Here is a 19,755-nt window from a genome sequence, read left to right as displayed (position 1 = left end):
TTAGCAGGAGCACTGCAAGGTACACTTCCAGACTTGCATACAGTCTGGTTGTCAGGGCAATGTCCTGGGAGGTAGGAGAAGTGATTTTCCAGCTCCTCAGGCTGTAGAGAGCCTAGAATGTAGATCTTCCACTTCCTGTTTGAGTGTTTTAAGCACTGGTGGTCATTACCTCATTGTGCTCCTTTAACTCTGTTTTAAAAATGAAATGGCAATAGTTAACTTCTGTGAGAGACCTAGCTTACCAACATGCATCAGATGTGTTCTGAGAATGCCTACCATATCAGGCCCTAGGCTTAGGCACCTCTCCAGTTAGTTTCTATATCCTTCAACCAGGGCTACAGGTTAAGCATAAGCCTGGCTCCTCTCTAGTTCTGCTTCTGAAGTTGCCTCCCTGAACAGTTATGAGAGGGAAGTGTGCAGAGACAGGAGGAAGAGGCGAAGCCAGAGACTGTATGGATCAGTAGGATAACTGTTGGCCTGGAAGGGGGGTAACCTGGATTTTAGCTAAAGTTTTTCTCCCAAAGTGTCAAAAACATTGCCCTTCAACTTCTCTTTATCTACTTTTCCCAATGATTAAATGCCAGGGGCGTTGGTTCAGTTGCAGCTCGCTGTTCAGTGGTTTACCTGCAGCCTGCTGTTTAGAGCTCTGTGCTGGGATATTTGAGCGATGTTGCTTCAAACTTGCTCTGGGCTGAGAACTTAAGTCCTCAGCTTCCCAGGTGAGTGCCCTGTCCACGAAACTCCTGGAGTTAAAACACAGGTTACACCAAATGCCTCCATTTTGTTTCCAGGAGTCATGCTTTGTTACACATTTAAGTAGTTGTTTATGCATGTCGTTACACATCCAAGAATAGAATGCCTACCTGCATACAAGTGCCCAAAATACCGTTAGACAACAAAAACCTGCCACCTAGATGACTGGATTATGAAAAGGAAATCACATGCTTCCACTTCCTTAATGAGTTTTGATGCCTTCATGATTAGTCATCTACCAAGTTGGGTATGTATGGATAGTAGTTTTGGACTTAAAGCACCTCACATCTACCTATATCCTAAGTCTTTTAATTTCACCAAGTAATTTCTGTATAAAATGTATGATTTATGGCTGACTCTTAAATTGAGACTTGCTATTTTTATAAAGACTTAAATTATAGACAACCTACTACAGCCCATGGTAAATTGTTGCAGTCTTAAATTACTCTCACTGTTAACTGGATTGAATATCTTAGGGTATAGGGAGTTGGAGTCAAGGCTTCATAAAATTGAAATCATGGCTCCTGGTTCAGTTGGGTCTTAGTGTTGGCAAAGGTTTGTTAATATACCTTGGGATTGGAATGGACCACATACACCCAAACTAATGCAGCTTTTATTTTCCTTATCCTTGGTAGGGAGAAAGGCCTGACTTTCTAGTGGATATTATTATTCTTGATGTGCAATAGATTCCAAGCCTAGTTGTACCTTTGCTCCTTTCATTGATTAAAAAGAATCTATGGCCTTTTGCAGCCATTCTGTTACAGTGTGGAAATACATCAAAAGTTGTATGGACTTAAGTTAAATACAACAGTGCTCATTTCAATATTTCTATCATATCAAAGATACAGACTCTGATGATAATAGATTGGTTATAAAAAGAATAGCTTGAATTCCCCTTAACAGCATACTCTTCTCTACACTTGCTACAAAACCTGTGCTAAGCTCTGGCACTGGGGAAATCCCTAGTAGTATAAATGTGCTGTAGCAGCTCTTACCATGCAACTTTCTCAGGGCAGGAGCAAGGCTCCCTTAGACTTCTTGTATCAACCCATTGAAACCGTTGGTATTCTAATAATTTAGACTAGACTTTAGGCTGATATTGTGCTGGTTTGATACAAGGTGGCCAAAGATTAGAGAAACAGCAAACTGACTTAAAATATATGGCCTTCCTGGCCACCACTGAAGTTTTCATGTAATTCATTGACTGTCAAATTTTGCTAAGCAATCCTTTCCCCAAGGCCATACTTTCCACATTGATTATGAAGACAGGTATGCTTAAAACTCCCCTTTTTTCTGGCAGGAAAAGGATATATGAATGACGATAAACTTTCAATTATTTTGCTTCATGAGTTTCCTATAAGGACGAATCATGCTTTTGTGCTTAGATTAACTTGATCCTTTGTATTATAGGATTTATATTCATAATTCTAATATTATAAACTCATGTTGTTACTTCTCATGGTAACTGGTATACTATATATTTTTCTGCCTTTCCAAGTACTCATTTTATAATACAGTGAAACTAATAGCATATTTTTAACTTTCTGCTTTCTCTTATCTCCTGACCTAATAACTAAAAGCTTTGTGAGGAATGATATTTACATGGAAAGGAGGAACCTTTTTCCTCCTGTTGAGTGGTGCTCAATCTTCTGGCCTTGTTGGCCAGATGAACAATGTGAGGCCAGTCTGTGGACCAGACTGGGCCCGATGCCACTCCTACATTCTAGAATTCAGCCCTGGGGCCTTGTACTGCCCTCATATGCCAGGATCAGGCCCCAGTAAGTTTGGCAACAGCAGTGCCACTGCACCCCTGCTGCTCAATTTGTGGATGTGGGAGGAGCCTTCATCTGTTGGTCGGGAATAGAATAAGCCAACAGTACTCCTCTGTAGGTTTGGGATCATTCTACAAGCAAATACAAAAATAATCTGTATTATAAACTCTGCATTTTCTTGGAAGGTTTAGACATAACTCTACTAAAAAACGTCCAGGCTAGTAAGCAAACGCCTTTAGTTTTATGCTTCATCAGTCATCAAAAGTATTATGCTGAAAGCTCAAATCAACATACATTGAGTGTGGGACTATGAAAAACTGATTAGTAAAGTTTCGTGAATCTTTGCAAAACAAAACCAATATTCTGGTTTTGCCAAATTTCCACAAATCAGTAGTTTTCACATGAATGTGAAAAATCAAATGTTTATTTGTTTTGATACTCATTCTACTCTATAAACATTTTAGAAATCTATACCTTTTCACTAAAAAGTCATATTTTCAAGCAAAATTCAAAGGTCCCTCCCCTTGCAATTGATTTCTTTCTTGTTTTAAAAAATAAAATATGAAAATCCTTGGATTTTTAAAGTGAAAAAAATTTACAATATTTAGAATATTTTAATAAAATTCTAACCCAAAGAAAAAAGCAATAGTAGTAGGAATCTACACTTCATTTAAAAAAACCCCAAAAATCTCACTTAATTTAACATTACGAAAGCATGATTTTTTTCTTTTTAATCTTTTATTTTTACACCAATGAGAATAAAATAATGATGTATGACACTTCAGTGTGCCTAAGACATTGAACAAGAAGTTGTCAGTGGGCATGTCTACATGTGCATTAAGGTGCTTTTCCTAATGTGCATTAAATTTAGTAGCTCCAATCTGACATACTAAATAAGTAAGCATTGGGCTGCCCTAACACGCAGTACCAAAAGTGCAGCTTTTTAAAGTAATGCTTAATGCACAGTAGCTTATTTTATGGTGCATTAGTGTAATTCCACAGTTTCTATGTGATACTTTAATGCACAGTAAAATAGGCTACTGCACATTAAAGCACACATGTAGATACGTTCAGTTATACTTAACTCACCTTGTATTTGGTAAAATATTTGCAAAGCAGAAAATAAAAATACTTGGGAGGTAAAAATGGCTATTGCAGAAAGTAAATGGCTTACTTTCATGATAAGAAACTCTTCAGCTAAAGAAGAAATATTTTAAGATGCAAACTCAACATTGAAAGAATTTGTAATAACATCCTTGTGGCTGACCTAAATCATGACACAGTAATAATTCACAATAGCCTTATTAGAAGGTAAGTCTGTGACAATTAATTAGTAAAGAAATAATGAAAGTTCCAGGAAGCCACGCTTTATAGAGGCAAATACATTCTTATCTGCATTGTTATTTATTATCGGAGACTATACATATTTAATTTTGCTACTGAGTGCTAATAAGTAATGCTGTATAATAATTCTGGGTTCCAAAGGACCCAGAGTAAGCAATGTCAATCTGTAATCACCTAGCCACAAATACAGTACTTCCCTGCTCCAGTGACATAATTTTGAGCACAATACAATGGGAGTATAATTTGAAAATAAACTTTTTTTCAGGCAATTTTTGTTCAAGGAAACCTTCCCCACCTGAAAATGCTGAGACAATAGAATTAAAATATCCCACAGGACCATGTCAATTCCACAAAATGTTCAACGTAAACCGGGCAGGCAGGCTAGCAGGGGGCCTACCTGGCTGACTGCCCAACATGCCTTTTTGCCACTTTGCCTGCTGCCTCATCAACTGTCTAGTTCCCTGGGTCCCCAGTAGTATGGTTTGCTGGCTATCTGGCTGGCAGGAATGTGAGTTATGTGGCTGTCAGGTGGCGGGTTAATAACCTTCCCTGATCTGGCAGGCATGCTTCCTAGCTAACTGCCCAAATCCCAGGAAAGTGAGGGCAGTCTCCCCAGCTACACAGACCTATGATGGACTGGTCTCTGAGCAGCCAGGTTGGCAGGGTGGATGAGGTTCCTTCCCATACATCAGAAATCACTTTTCAATTTTGTTGACATGATTTTGTTTATATTAATATTTAATCTATTCCATAATTTTAGAATTTAATTTTTACTTTATTTTAGCCATTATGATACAGAGCCAATAATCAAACCAGTTTCCAGTTAAAATAGCAGTTTTAATACCAGTTACCAATAATCATTGTCTAATCATCTCCAGGTTATATTCTTTTAAATGATTATAAATCCCATTTTTTACAGCAAGAACATACATAACAAACCCAGAACAATCAAAACAAACCATTCTGACTCTCTCAATATTAAATGATTGCAACCTTATCATAAACATTACTTTAATTTCTCTGGAATAAAAATTAGTTTTTTTCTCTCTGATTCAGAACAGAAAAATTAATCATTTCTAGCAAAAGGGAAATTCTGGGTTCTAGTAACCATAAAATGTTTCTTTCAAACACATTGAATTAATTTCTAAAGAATATTTTTAAACAACTGTGGGAGCATCTATACAAGATGCTGACTGCACAGTAACCAAAACAATACTGTGCAGTAGTGTGTCATGGTATGGACAGTATTAACATGCTACTGTGCACTAGTGTCACCTAAACGACATTCACCGGTGCTACTGCTACTGGTTATATAGTGCATTTATTTAGTACTTGCTAATACAGGTACAAAATAAATGTGAAGTAACAACTGCAGAGTAGTGTCTGTGAACACTCCGTAGTAAGTGACCATTCCTGGATGCTGCAAAAGGTATTAATAGAATTGTATTTCACCTCCCTTAAGCAAGTAATTTATGTCAGTCCTTTGTGGGTTTAAAACACAAACAAAACATTTCTATTTTTTCTTGAACGAGAATGGTGGTACAAAGTGGGCCATCTTATACATGTGAGCTTCGGATGCTTGGGTCAACTGCCAAGGACTCAATTAGGGGACCTGGCAGCAAATCAGACAATGGGCATTTATAAACGTGTTCTGAGAATGGTTGCTTACTGTAGAGTCTACACAAGATGCTACTGTGCAGCTGTTACTATGTATTTATTTAGTACTTGTTAATTGAAGTGCTTGAAGCATCATGTGTATCAGCACCCACATGCTGAAAAATAACATTGAATGAGCTTCACTTAAAGTGCCCCTGCTACTATTTTTCAGCATGGGGATGATGATACACATGATGCTGGAGTCTACTAGAGCAAGGTAATTACTAAGCTCCAGCAGAATCAATTAATTGAGTCTGCTCCAACGGGCTATAATTACAGCGTGTTGGAGCAGCCTATACACATTGCATTTGTATAGGTGTCCAATGTTCTGAAGAAACTTTATCAAAATACTACTAATTAACTAACCGGTCTGATACCACAGAGTTTATTATAGCTTCATAGTCCCCCTAGTCTATAAGTTAATTCGAGACAATCTTAATATTATCTGAGCCTTTTCTAAAGGATACTCATATCCATATACTGTCCTTGGAAGTGTATTGAAATCAGTATGATGCAGTGTGATACAGGCTCTCATATCTTGTAGCCTGCTGTTTGACAAACAGAACCAGTTTTCTACAAATCTCTAAGTGCAGAACTCAGTCTTCAGTTCCAAAAGATTATTTTCTTTGAACTTTTTGGCCTGTTAATTTTATTGCTTATATTTATTATTATTTATATTATCTCTCTTTCCAAAGGGGCTCTTGCTTAATTTTCACTTTCAAGATGTCAGCAGGTTATGTGCTGAGAACTCAGGCACCTTCTATGGGCACAGATACATAGATATATTTATTTTCTAGTACAGAAAATAATGATACGTATATGCTTGTTAAATATAATGTTTTGTTGTCAGGTATTAAGCATTTCATAGACTATACAGTCTTTAAGGCTGACAACAAATTTCAGCTCTGCCTTACAGAAACTCATAATCTTGAAAGCAAAAGCAATAGGATTGGTGGAAATATATGGAACAGTACTATATTCTCCAGCAATAAAATTAATTATTTTATAGCTCAAACAGAAGACAACTTTAAATTCATTTTACTCTGGAAAAACTAAATAATAAGTACTCTCTTAGCAAAGAAAATAAAACTAAGCAGAGATGCATTCTTTTAAAAACAAAACAAAAAACCCACAGCCTTTCAGATGTACTGACTTCTTTATGAAATTACATTGAAAGCCCTCATATCTCTAGATGCAAGCCTCTTCATATCTCTAGATAAAACATACTATGTAAATACAAACTATTAAGTTATAGTTTCATAAATTGCATACAAGTGCCAAACAAAAGAAGCTTAATCAATTTGTGTTCCAATTTCAGATTGAAAATGTGTTTTCAACCTCAAAAAGGAGACACATCCAAAATATCTGTCCCTCACATACTTTGTGTCAAGTCAGTTTTAGTATAAGAAACTAAAGTTAGCTGAGGTTTTTCACTTCATCAGATTGTCAGAGAAGTAATTTTTTTCATTCTCTCTCTCTCTGTTAATGCTGTACACTTGTGGTTAGCAGTAGTCTCTTGTTCATAATTTTGTGGTGATTTCTACTCCCTTGGTGTATGTTGCAGTGTTCCAATTAATGACCTCCTTGAAGTAAGGTGCCCAAACATTGCCAAAGAAAAGTTGAATCTATTGCACTAAAAATCAACTTAGAAAAGCAGTTTGATATTAAATCCCTAAGCTCATCCCAACTTGAAATATTTTTTTAGATTAGATCAACTTTAATACATTTTGCCAATCTGCAGAATGCTAGTAGAAAATGTAACATCAGTGATAAGCATGGTTTGTCTGAGTATGGTGGATTAATATATAACTTCAATGATAGGTTCTTAACCTCTGCAATCCATTTTCAATCTCTTTCTTTCAAAAGCAAAAAAGGGAAATATATAAGAATGAGTTTTTTCCCCTGGGGAGATGAAGGGACAAATAAAATAGATTACGACAGGAAACTATGCTATATCATAAAATACAGTATTCAAGGTCTACTAGTAAAACAAAAATCATGATCAAAGGGCAAATAAGGTCCTATTTAAAAAAAAAGTGATGGAACTAAGTTAATGCTCAAACTCATTCCTTTCTACAGCTAATTGTGTAGCAAATGTTATATGGTGGCAGTACAGTATTTGAATTTCTCCACAAAACAAAAATACAACTGAGAATTAGTGAAAGATATCACAATATTGGTCACAGTCTTAATGCTTTATATAAGGCCTGTAGTTTTACTAAATAAATCGCTAGAAATTTTGCCTCTGATTTCATTTAGGAAACAGGACTGGTTTCAGTCTGAATGCTTTTCAATGTTGAATGTGCATGTAGTAAAAACCTGTTCCTGATCCCAGGCAGTAACAATATTTGCATTTGATTTAATAAGACTAGGTACAAGCCTGAAATAACCAGTCTGACAGTACAGATTATCCCTACACAGACTGTCCCCCCTATTTCTATAAATTAATTATACGAAAGCTAAGTATTGTCTGAACCTTTTCTTAAGGATACTCATGTCATATGCTGTGCTGAGAAGTGTATTGAAATTACTATGATATAGTAAAAACTGCTGGGTCTCATATACTTTTAAAAGAAAAGCACATTAGTAAGCACTGAGAAGAAGAATTACTTGGGATTGAATTTCAATAAGAAAATCATCATTCATTCATCCCATATGACTAACCCTATTGGTTTCAGAAATACATGTCTTATCCTTAAGTTTAAAACTGATAAATCAGTATCAGGTTAACATACTGATTAGGTATGCTAGGCCATATACAGATGTTATGTTTCTACTGGGAGAATCATTGCTCTCCCAGTAGAAACTGCAAGGATACAAATGTTAACTTGATTTTTCCTGCAGCAACAATGGGGGTTCCAGGAGAAAAGTAACCCATCTGCAACCTGGTAGAGGTTGCTCCTGGGAGAGTTGCTTCTGGAAGAATGAACACCTGAACACTTACCCTTCAAAGAGAAGCCACATTATCCCCCAGCATTCCAGCATGGCCTCACCAACAGTTCCAGGAACTAAGGCTGGATTCTACTGCTCCATTTAAGCGAGGAGCAAACTACTCTCTTGATAGCTTCATGGCCAGAAAAGCCCATACCCTTCACTGTTTTCCCCAGCTGTGGACAAACATATGATCCTAAGCCATGTGTGTGCCTGTCAAACCTCCCTAATCAGGCATGGGACCTACAGAACAGATGGAGATAGTCACAGGGTGCTGAGGCAGCTGTGTGCCCAGAACAGGCAGGAAAATCCAACCAAACCAGAAAGTCACATCACACAAATCAGATAGGAGAAACCTACACTTGACCAGAACCTGGCCCTCACCTGAACCAAGCCAACCACAACCATTCCTGATGCCAACCAGACCATGCCCAGACATGACCAGATTCAGGCCCACCAGACCAGATCCAGACCCTGATCATGAACCCATACAGCATGGCAGAGCCAAGTCCTTCCTCTTCTGCTGTGTGCAGCCAATCCAGTAACTGGAACCAGGCAGAGGTAGGGACCCTCTTGCCTCCTGGGTGGATAAGAAGAATCACGAGGACCTCCACAAAAGTCATTAGAACAAGAAGGATGAATACTTGCTACAAAAAATTTCCTGATAACAAACAACACTCTGGAGGCATCAGGCACGCTAATTCTTACATCCTTGGCCAAGACCAAGCTGTGAGTACAAGGACACCTTTAACATTAAAAAGAGGCCAAGTAAAAAGCTGGGACAGGCCTCTACGAGCAGAAGAGGCAAGAGGGCCCAGATTTCCAAGCCCCATCTGGATCTGGAGGTGGAGCTGTAACTAGAAGTGCCATCTCTTTATCTGTTCTTGAGCTAAGTCCTGTGCACTGAGGTACAGGACATAAAGAACAGCTCCCACTAGACTATGGTCAAATGCAGTATGTGGACCCTGATGCCATGCCATCCATGTCAGAGGTGGCCCAGGAAAGACTACCTGTTTCCTCAGTAAACTGAACTTCAGTGAATCATGGTGATGCCATGCACCTGGAAACCTCCTTTCCCATCTCTGGACTGAGTTTTCTCTATGCCCTTTCTTTAAAAGTCACTCACAGGCCTTACCACTAACTCAGAGACCAGCCTCCACTCTTCCTGTTCCCAGGACTCAGGGAGACAACACATCTGAAACAGCCCCTGACATGCACTAGTAGGGGTCCACACTCTACTGCATGGTCATGCTGGGCACATGGGTAAAGAGGAACCCTTGTAGTCCCCCTTCACACCCAGACAGGGTTATGCCAAGCTATGACTCAGAGGCAGAAAAGCAAGGAAGGTGGTGTGCACAGATAACCTGTATCCCACTGCCCTAAAGTGTGAGGTGACAGCTACAGGCTGCTTCCCTCCCATCTGTCCCAAATGGTGAGGTGCTGGCTCATGGCAGTTCATAGCCTCTCCTGCCCATCTGACCTCCTTCCTCCCTAAAAGAGTGTTCCAGAGCACAGCTAGCTCTTGGGGGTGGTATTAAACTTCACCTGTGAATGAACAGAGCACTAGGGCCCCAGCGATAATGCCTGTGCATTCACTCAGTTGTGCCATTTGAGACTTCATTGGTCATTGAGGGGCAATAACTCATGTGTAATCACATGCATTTCAAGGAACCTCAAAGCAATCTCATATCGCCAGGAGGAAAGAACTAATCCTTCACCAGTAGTGGAATTTCCCCTCCTCCTCTCTCCTGCCTCCCTCTCCAAGGCTACAGAAAACATGATCCTTCTTCCTCTAAGGTCTCATGGACCCAGGCAAACTAGACATAGGAAGCACTGGCATGTTAGTGCAGAAAACTGAAACACTTGCCCATTCCCCAAAACACAGGTACTGTAAGGAAGGGAAGAGACCCACGGAAGACAAATATTCCCATCTGGCTACTGCTAGGGTAAGAGTAGGTCAGAGCTTGGAGTCACAGAGTGGCTTGTGCGAAGCGCTAACAAGTCTGTGGAAAGTCCATGGATGGCAAGCGGTTCTAATACTCAGATCAGAAACTCATTTCTCAAACTCCCCAAACCATATGCAATCCCAGTTCTTTCACTGAAAATACATTTGCCCTCCTCCCATCCCTGTCCCTATGCCTCCGTGTCCACTCTAATGTCCCAACTCCCTCTGGTGTGTCACAGTATGGCAATAGCAGCACAGTTCTGTCCAAGCTCTGTGCAGCTTGGGAACAAGGAGAAGGATGCAGGGGGGCAGGTCTCTTATTCTCTGTCAAGTATTACAAGTGTACATGGTATCTTTGGGTTGCAGCAGGCAGGTCTGTGTCCAGGGCTGGGGAAGGGGAGGGCTCAAGTTGCCTGACCTGTCTTTAGATGGTAATCATGTTCTCAGGAGTAACCTACTGAGGTAACTTTCCAGCCTTATCTTTAATATTGAATTATATCTCTAGCCACAGCTATGGCCTTTGCCATACTGAACTGGTTGGCAGTGGAGCAGAAGCTGTTGGAGATTACCAGCTTCCAGATGGTGATAAGGTGGTAATGATGAACCAAGGGTGGCTTTATGTCAATGCCCTGTCACTTGATGTATGAAGTCAACTTGGTAATGATGTCCATGAAAGTAGCCCAGTTCACGTGGAAGTTCTGCTGCCCAGGATGATACACTCCCATCAGTCAGCACTCATCTTGTGAGACCTGTAGCATCAGTAGATGTGCTCCCAGAGCATCCTGGACTGTAGAGCATCCTGTAGGGGCTTTTCTTTCTCAGATACATGGAAGTTGTCAGCCAGATCCATGAGGCTGGGTGGGCAGAAGCACCTGTAAATGATTTCAGATGAAATTGCAGCCATGGGCCCTAGAGGCATTTGCAGGAGACTATGTGCCAGCATGAGCTTCTGGCACGTGAGCTCAATCAGAGAATGCCCAATGATCCTGAAATACAGGAGGAAAAGAAGCTGCTGGAGTAGGAACTGTCCACTGTCTGGAGAGAAGGGTGTAGAATTGTGGGCTACTGGAATGGAAATTGACATGCTTGGTAGGGCTCTACTCTCTCAGTGTGGGGAGAGGGCTTGTGACCAGGAGTTATCCAGGGGTCATGGTCCCCTGTGGTGGCCAGCCAATCAGCTTTGTCCTATGGTTTTGGTTGCTCTTGGCATTCTTCAACAGCCAGGAGTCTGAAAAGCAAACTGGGATTTATGCACTCAGCAGAGCAGGATATCTATACAGCACCTGCCAGGCCCTTGGAACACCTGCAAAGTCCTCTCCTGCTCCTTCAGTGACAGGTGTTTTTTTCTCCTGGGAGAAGAAAGGCATGATAATTGAACACCTTCATTTAGCCCTAATCTAGCCAAATTATAAAATATTAAAAATATAGAGTTAATTTTGATTTCCTGGAAATAGTAACCACCCTCAGACAAGTATTGCAAATTTGTTTTAAATTAATCTTTCATTTTCATTTCACATGGTTTCTCAAAAAATAAACCTAACCTGTTTTTGTCCAGAAAATTATTTTGCCTAACCAATACTTTTTAGTTGCCTAATTCAATGTAATTCAAGTGTTATTGATTTGATTGCTCAAACTTTCCTTGAAAATGTATAGCCTAACATTGTTTATAATCGGAGTTTTTACATGAGAAATGCATTATTAATTATATAAATTACTTAATACATGGTTTGCAAGAATTTCTTTGAGGATTGGAGTAAATTAGAAGCCAAAGACTAATTGTAAAGAAAAACTCAGTGCTAATTAAAATGAAAAGTTCTATACATATTCAGTAATGTTCCATGTTATATTGTCATCACTCATGCATTTTAAATTGTTAGTTACTCAAGGCAGGGACTGATTAATTGTAGGACAAATCACCCTGCACGCGTAAACCATTGTCTCAATCACAGTTAAAATAGTTAATAATTATTAACATTCTTAGATGTTCAGGATATCATTTAGTATGGAAAGCAATTGCATTTAAGAGATTCCTAAATTAAATTAAGGATCTATTAGAATGATGCCAATACTAATTAAAGATGCAAAACTCATTGTGACAAGACGCTACTGGAGCACAGAATTTAGTAGGATTCAAAATAGATTATATATATATTTATATAACACAGAATAATCCAGAATCATATTACACTGGATGAATTTTAAAATATTTAGGACGTGTTTACCTCCTCAGTATCTGAAGATTTTAAGAAGAATTTCCTTAGATAAGGTTGTTATTTGTAAGCTGGTGAAACAAGACCTACACATATGCTTTATTCATATATATCTGGATTATGGTAAACCATATGTTAACTGCATATTAACATAGCCCAAGAACCTTACAAAGACAAAAGCCCACTGTTTGAGTAAAAAAATATCAAATCCCAATCGCCTCAGTCATGAAAACAAACAATGCTGTTTCTGGTATTACTCATGTAAATAAAACAAGCAAAATTTGGTCACGAGCAAAGCGTGCATGATGGAGCAATTTACTACATCCCAAAAGATGATATATCTCACTTTAAGTGTATGCCACCTACTATAATGCATAGGAAGTAAAGGCCAGTATATTTTATTGAATGGAAATTAAATGAGTTTCCTGCTAGCTAAAAGTCAGTGTGAGAGTCCTATATTTCCAGATGCAAAATATTTTGATACTCTTAATATTTTATTATTGTAAATAACCTTCCTGCTGGTTCCAATCTGTGATATAAATGTGTGAAATACTATCGATAATAATCTGTTGTGGAACAATCTTACAAATTGTTGTGTATCTTCATATAAACACAAATATGCCTTAAAGAACTATTGTTCCTCTTAGGAAGTTAATCAATGTACTTTCAAATATAATAACTGCTAGAAAAATTCTGTGGTTAGACATTCTAACCTGTATCTCAAATTAACACAACCACTTTACTCCAGCTATGGTCCTAGCTATTGGTTCAGCATAGGTTGTCCTTTTGTTTGGATTTTGAAGCATGTATCTATATATACTAGTCCAAATGGCAGATCCACAGATCCAAGATAGGGTATGAAGGCTTAAAAACTGTATTTAAAAGGTTTGTTTTTTGGGAATTGGCTTATAGGTATATATATATGTATTAGAATTGTTTAAGATAGACAGCTGGGGTTAATTGATTTCTAAGAAATTTGGGTCTCACACACACAGTTTCTCCCAGTCTTGGAAGCAGACAGCCTTGGAAGCAGACAGCAGACACACATAGCCTAAGAACTGAGGGGGCATGCCATATACTGTGGTGGGCAAAATGCGGCCCACCAGGCCATTCTATCGAGCCCATGAGGCCACTAAAAAATTTAGAAAATTAATATTTGTCAGCCCTTGGCTGCCTGTCATACAGACCTCGATGACTTGCCAAAACTCAGTAAGCAGCCCTCCGCCCAAAATAATTGCCCACCCCTGCATAACACAAGATCACAGCCTTCAAGGCAGACAGGTTGTCTAACATAACAAGGACACATAGTCTACAAAAACAGCCTGGGAACAAAGGGAGTATATACACCTAAGAGACAGCCTGAGAGTGGCATCCTGGCCAGATGTTCTTTGACTCTGATGACAGCCCTAGGATTTGGTAGATATATAGAACTGCTTAATTGTTTGTATTGTTTCTTTTCTGTTATCACTGTGTATCAATAAATTTGCCTATTATTGAATGGAAAGGTCATGGTTGGTCTAACGGTTGGTCTCCCTCAGATCAACCACAAGGTATCTGGATCCTAAATCCAGAGGCAACAGAGTATATAGTGCATTTGCTGCTGTTATTGAAGGGAAAGATTGGTGGGGGAAGGGACAAAAGAAGGAGGGGGTGGAGGCAGGGATTATTGTGATTAAGAGTATTTTTCCCCAAAGGAAAATCTGATGTGCATTACAAACTATACCTAGTTTCTGTTGCAAGTGTTTTTTTCCTACTTTTTGTTTGTTTGTTTGTTTTGAAACCTGGGGAAAAGTTAGTTAATAGAGAAATGGGAACACCACTGAAGCTGAAAATGAGAAACTGACAAAAATAACCTTCCTGGAAAAACAGTAGCGCAGAGTGATGTGCATCAGGGGCCAGATTTTTTTGGAACATTTTCAGTTTAAAAAATGATATCTCTAAAAATATAAATTGAAATGACAAAGAATTAACTCTCATCTATTTCTCTTAGAAAGTTGTTAAATCACTTAGACTTGTAATTTTCTTGTGACTCAATGACTACTGAAATTATTTTATATTTATGTATTTTAGGCAATTGAATTTTGAGATTACAGATAGCATATGCCAAGTAACCAACCTCCCACCCTTAAGAAACAAAAACAAGAACAACAAACCACTAAATAAAATCAATACTTGAAACCTAAAGAAGGAAAAAAACATGCATTTTGTCTGGATTAAACTATAAATTTAGTTAAGATAATGACAAAGAGCAGATCCTGCAAAATGCTGGGCATATTCAACACTAGTTAGACTCCACTGAAATGTGTGAGAAAAAGGTATTCATTGGCTTGCTGAAGGAGTTCTGTACAATGTAGGATTCTAGCCTAAATTAATTTCAAGAATGAACTATCAGAAGGTAGAGTTTACATGATAATTCTTTGAACAAGGCTCAGTACTATTGTCTTCATCATTGAGTTCATTTAATTATCATAGTCCATTCACTTTACTGAGATCATTCATGTTGTAAGGCAATGGTTTTCAAACTGGGGTATACATACCCCCAGGAGGAACACATGGCACTTTGCCAAGGGCTACATGCCTACATGTTAATAATGGCAGTGGAGCCTCTGATTGACTGGTTAATGTATGTTAATGGTATTACCATCCATTGAGGTCAGTATCATCACTCTTCCTAAGGAATGAACATACAGAAATGTGTCAGATGTCGGGGTATGAACAGCTATATGTTGCAGGCAAAGGGCTATCAGGCCAAAAAAGTTTGAAAACTACTGTCAGTGGGCATGCCTACACGTGCATTTACTGTGCAGTAATTTACTGTGCAGTAAGTGGCTTTTACACCAGCATCTACAAATGCAGGCATTACAGCACAGTAACACTGTCTGTGGGCTGACTTGGGACAAAGATAGTCCCAAGTCAGTTTAATACAAACAGGGTTACTGCACAGTAAGGCATCATACAGGTAGAAAATTTATGCCCAACTTGGCATAAGTCACCATAGTTACTGCACACCATAGTTACTGCACAGTGTAGGCACACACGTGTAGATGTGTGTCTGTACTGTGCAGTAATTTTCAGTTACTCCACAGTAATCTAAATTACTGTGCAGTAACCTAAGTGCATGTGTAGATGGACCCAAGCTGAGCAGAGATACCACAGTGTGGTTGAATGAATTAAAATTGTACAGTTGGTATGTCTATAAACCACTGAGAAATAAGGAGCATGGATTTAAAAGTAGTAGTAGAAATAAGAATGTAGTTGGAAAAAACACTATAAATTTTAGTACAGAAATAATTAAATCTAAAAACAGCTCCTGCGGAACATGAGCTGTTGGAGCATAAGTCAGAACGTCTTTTTGATCAAATACCAAAAAGATACAATAAAACTGTACTAGACCAGATTAATGAAAAGGACACTGGGAATTCAAAACATTAGAAAAGTCTTCAAGAAACAAATGATTGCAAAAGAGTATCTGGTGACAGTATATAATGTTTCCAAATATATTTATTATATTTGCTTAAGATAATCCTTCATGTTCTGGTTACATAAATTTCAGTCTAAATATTCAGTTGCCATAACAACATAATACTTTTCTTCTCCAGTGTTATTTTTTATTACACTAATGCATCATTTAATTGTAAAACTTTGTAAATCCAAGCATTTCATACCTTGTAATTTTACTTGCATGCAGTTGGTGCGCAATTTAATGAGGCTAGAGGCCCCTTCATTACCATTTTTATTTCTTAGTTGAAGCTGATAGTATGATAAGCCCCAAAAAACTGATAAAGAAATGATGATGGAATAAATATCACTGGAAAAATACTGAATGGAGATTCTTGAAAAGGCATTTGGATGAACCAAATGTATTTCTTCAACCTATCATTATATACAACACAGATTAACACCATTAAGATTTCTTCTTCAAAAAACTACTGAATAAGAGTACATATGTGGATGCCAATTCCCTTGTTATTTCATAAATAGCCCAACATGTTGATAATGGCTAAGTACAGACAGTCAAAAAGCTTGAAGCTGTGTCAATTCAATCTTTGCAGGGTAGTCTAAGCTGTGTAGATTGAACTGAGAAACAAGTAAACAGCTATCCACATTTAATTCTGGAAATGCAGCCACAAGCCTGCAATGGCTTATGCCATAAGCCAAGGGGTGCTAGCGCATGCCTCCCTGCTCAGCTGGAGCAGACAGCTTGGGCTGAGGTTAGCCTGCCCACCCTGCAAGGTGGGTTTGTGGGGGAGGTGCAAACCATCCTGGGATGATAGGGGACAATGAGTTAACTTGAGTCTGGAGGGGATCCGGGACAGGAGTTCAATGAACAGATTTAACCTAAATCAGTTAAGTCTGATACTATACCCATCCAGGTTTATCTTGGACCAGGTGTGGCCATTTTGAAAGCACTTTATGCACACTGGACATGTGTTGTGTTACAGATCTGAACCATTTTTCAATCATTGAGACTGGTTTGTGTGTAATTCCTATCCCTAGCCAATGCCTGTAATTAGGAGAAGGAAACAAGAAAATATACATTCAAATATACATGAAAATAATAAGCCTGATGTAAAGGGCACTAAGCATCTGACAAAATAGGAAGTTCTCTTTGAAAACTCATGCATCTCTGAATCAATTATCTTCAGGTAGAGGAATTCATTTTCTACCAAGAGAACTGCCATTTTCCTGAGAAACCAAAAATGTACAGCTGTTTAGGCTTTTTTTCTGCTGGAGCAAATGGTTGATCCAGGAGAAGAATAACTCATCATCAACAACTAGAGTGAAATTGCAGGGAATTTTTTTCCAGGAGACTGAATACACTTTCTGCCTAGGGACCAGGAGGCGTGGAGCTGGGCAAAAGGCTTCTAAGACCAAGCAGGCTTACCCCAGTGTTGAGAAAGCATCAGGGGTTTCTGTATACTGGGAGGTAAGGAGAGCAGCAGTCACCATTCCCTGCCTCTCCGTCCAACAGGGCAGTCCCCAGGTTCAGGAAGAGGCAGGAGGCTTTGCTGGCTCCATTGCCACCCCCATGACCCAGCTGAACAGGACAGCAATTCAAACATCTGGCGGCCAGAAGCAGGACTCCAAAGGTGGCCCAGGGAGCAGCCTTCTAGTGCCCTCTGCCTGGAAAGTTTGTCGTGGAAGCTGTCTAGTAATGAGGCTGGAGCAATGTCTGTGCAGTTCATTTTTTAGGCTATTGAAATGAACCCATGTGCAGCCTTAGTTTTTAAGGGTGTCTAGACATGTGTTACAGGGTGGAGGGGTGGGGGGAACACTTTAATTAGAGCAACTCTGAGAGCAGCTTTAATTAAAGTGCCCACAGTGTCTCATGAATTCAGCATCCTGCACTTCAAATTGGTGGTGAGGGTACTTTAACTAAAACTCATTGGGCAAACTTTGCATTTTGAAGCATGGGAACACTGAATAAATATGATGTGGAAGATGCTGGAGTGTGCTAGTTAGCATGTTCCAGCAGACTCGATTAATAGAGTCTGCTCTGATGCATGCTAATTAGCACATGCTGGAGTAGACATCTGGCATGTGTATAGGTGCCCTAAGGTGCCACCCGGCTCTACTTTCTGTCTGAAATCAATACAAAGATTTCTATTGTTTATTTCAGAGGCATATGAAAATGGGAGAAACAATATTTTTATATAAAGTAAACATTAGTATCTCATTGCACTAGGTCTTCAGAAGAGCTTTTCTTACATCTATTTAATGTGGGACAGTTTGATATCAATAGACTCCAGTAGTGCTCCAAGCACTACTCATTTCACATTGCCACAAATATTGTGTATTAAAAAGGTAACACCCCTAGTTCTGTGATGCAAATTGTTACCATTTAAGAATCAGGGAGTGTAAATGGCTTTTTTAAATACATCATGAAGCAACTTAGACGGTTAGTAATGAACATAATACTTCAAAACCCACTGTGCACTGAAGACTACATTTCATTTACTGGTTTTCTAAGTGGGAGAGGAATTGCTGCTATATAAGGAACACTGACATTCTAGACATAGGAAGTGGACTATTTTAAAAAATAGTTGCCTCTAGGTAAAAGGAAAACTCAAAGGCACATCTACACATGCTATTAGTGTGATGAAACAAACTCCGCTGCAGTTTGCACTGGAGTCAGCTGCTCTCATATACAGTGTTTGGAACGGCTGCAGTCTAAGCCACAGCAGAAAAGCCTCAGGCTGCAAGGTGCCAGTGCCAAAATATTACCCCCCCCAAAAAAAAACTGGACTAGAGGCACCATCTGAACTGGAATTGAAACTCATTAACATTAACTAAGTAGCTAGGTTGCCTATTCAGCAAGAAAAGGAACTGTGTATAGGCAAGTACCAATAGAAGAGATGGGGAAAGAAATCAAGGTCAGAGTTTATTTTCCCATTGATTTCATTGTTAGCCTGCCTTTCCCTTTGTTTTCTCTCTTTTCATCTTCATAGTTTGTTCCTCTTGGTAGCTGTTTTAAAATTTAAGCTCACTAAAAAACACTCACTTTCTATTTGCTGAATAAAAAAAAAAAGTATCAATGAAAAAAGTATCGATGATGCCTTAGTTTGGCCCTCAAAAAATCAGAAAGGTTATTTCCTTCTGTTTACCCCAAATGCAGTCTACTTAGTTTTAAACTCTACCTACCAAACAAACACGAGAAGAAAATTATAACAACATACAGGTAACTCAATTTGGAGATTCTACTACTCAGAACCAAAAACTTACTGCCTAAATAAAACATTGATCAAGTGCCTAGGCAAAATACTCTCATAATTTACATATGGGACACATTTGTCTTCCTCTCTCAGCCTAGTGAAAAAGAAGCTCAAAACATTTCCAAGGAAAGGGCTGCACATACACAAGATTCTACTGCGTACTGGTTACTGTGCATTTATTTAATACTTGTTTAAAAATAAATTTACCAACAAAACACAATGCATTTATATATTTTAAATGTAACAAGTGGCTTAAATACACACAAACTGTATCTGGTTATAGATAATATTATACTGGTATACATGTCAGTATAATTCATATGGTACCATGGATGCAATTATTTGTAAATAAAGTTGCTTTAGACAAGGGCAACCTCATCTGGGATGGGGAATAAGATATAGCACTATATGACTTTATACTCATATAACTG

At 38.7% G+C, this 19,755-nt stretch overlaps 1 protein-coding gene and 1 long non-coding RNA gene across 2 annotated transcripts in view; both read right to left on the bottom strand.

The window, feature by feature from the left end:
- Window positions 1–19,755, bottom strand: part of FAM155A (family with sequence similarity 155 member A) — an 805,264-nt gene that overhangs the window by 293,608 nt on the left and 491,901 nt on the right. The window lies entirely within an intron of this gene.
- Window positions 3,436–19,755, bottom strand: part of LOC109306330 — a 17,753-nt gene continuing 1,433 nt past the window's right edge. The window contains exons 2-3 of the long non-coding RNA XR_002099944.1: window positions 19,114–19,116; window positions 3,436–3,530 (exon numbers count right to left, since the gene is read on the bottom strand). This is a non-coding gene — a long non-coding RNA (uncharacterized LOC109306330). The remainder of the gene's footprint in view (window positions 3,531–19,113; window positions 19,117–19,755) is intronic.

The sequence above is a fragment of the Crocodylus porosus genome, unplaced genomic scaffold (assembly GCF_001723895.1).
Source record: "Crocodylus porosus isolate Cpor-Errol unplaced genomic scaffold, CroPor_comp1, whole genome shotgun sequence".
In the NCBI taxonomy this organism is placed as follows: Eukaryota; Metazoa; Chordata; order Crocodylia; family Crocodylidae; genus Crocodylus; species Crocodylus porosus.
This window is presented reverse-complemented; position numbering and strand designations above follow the sequence as displayed.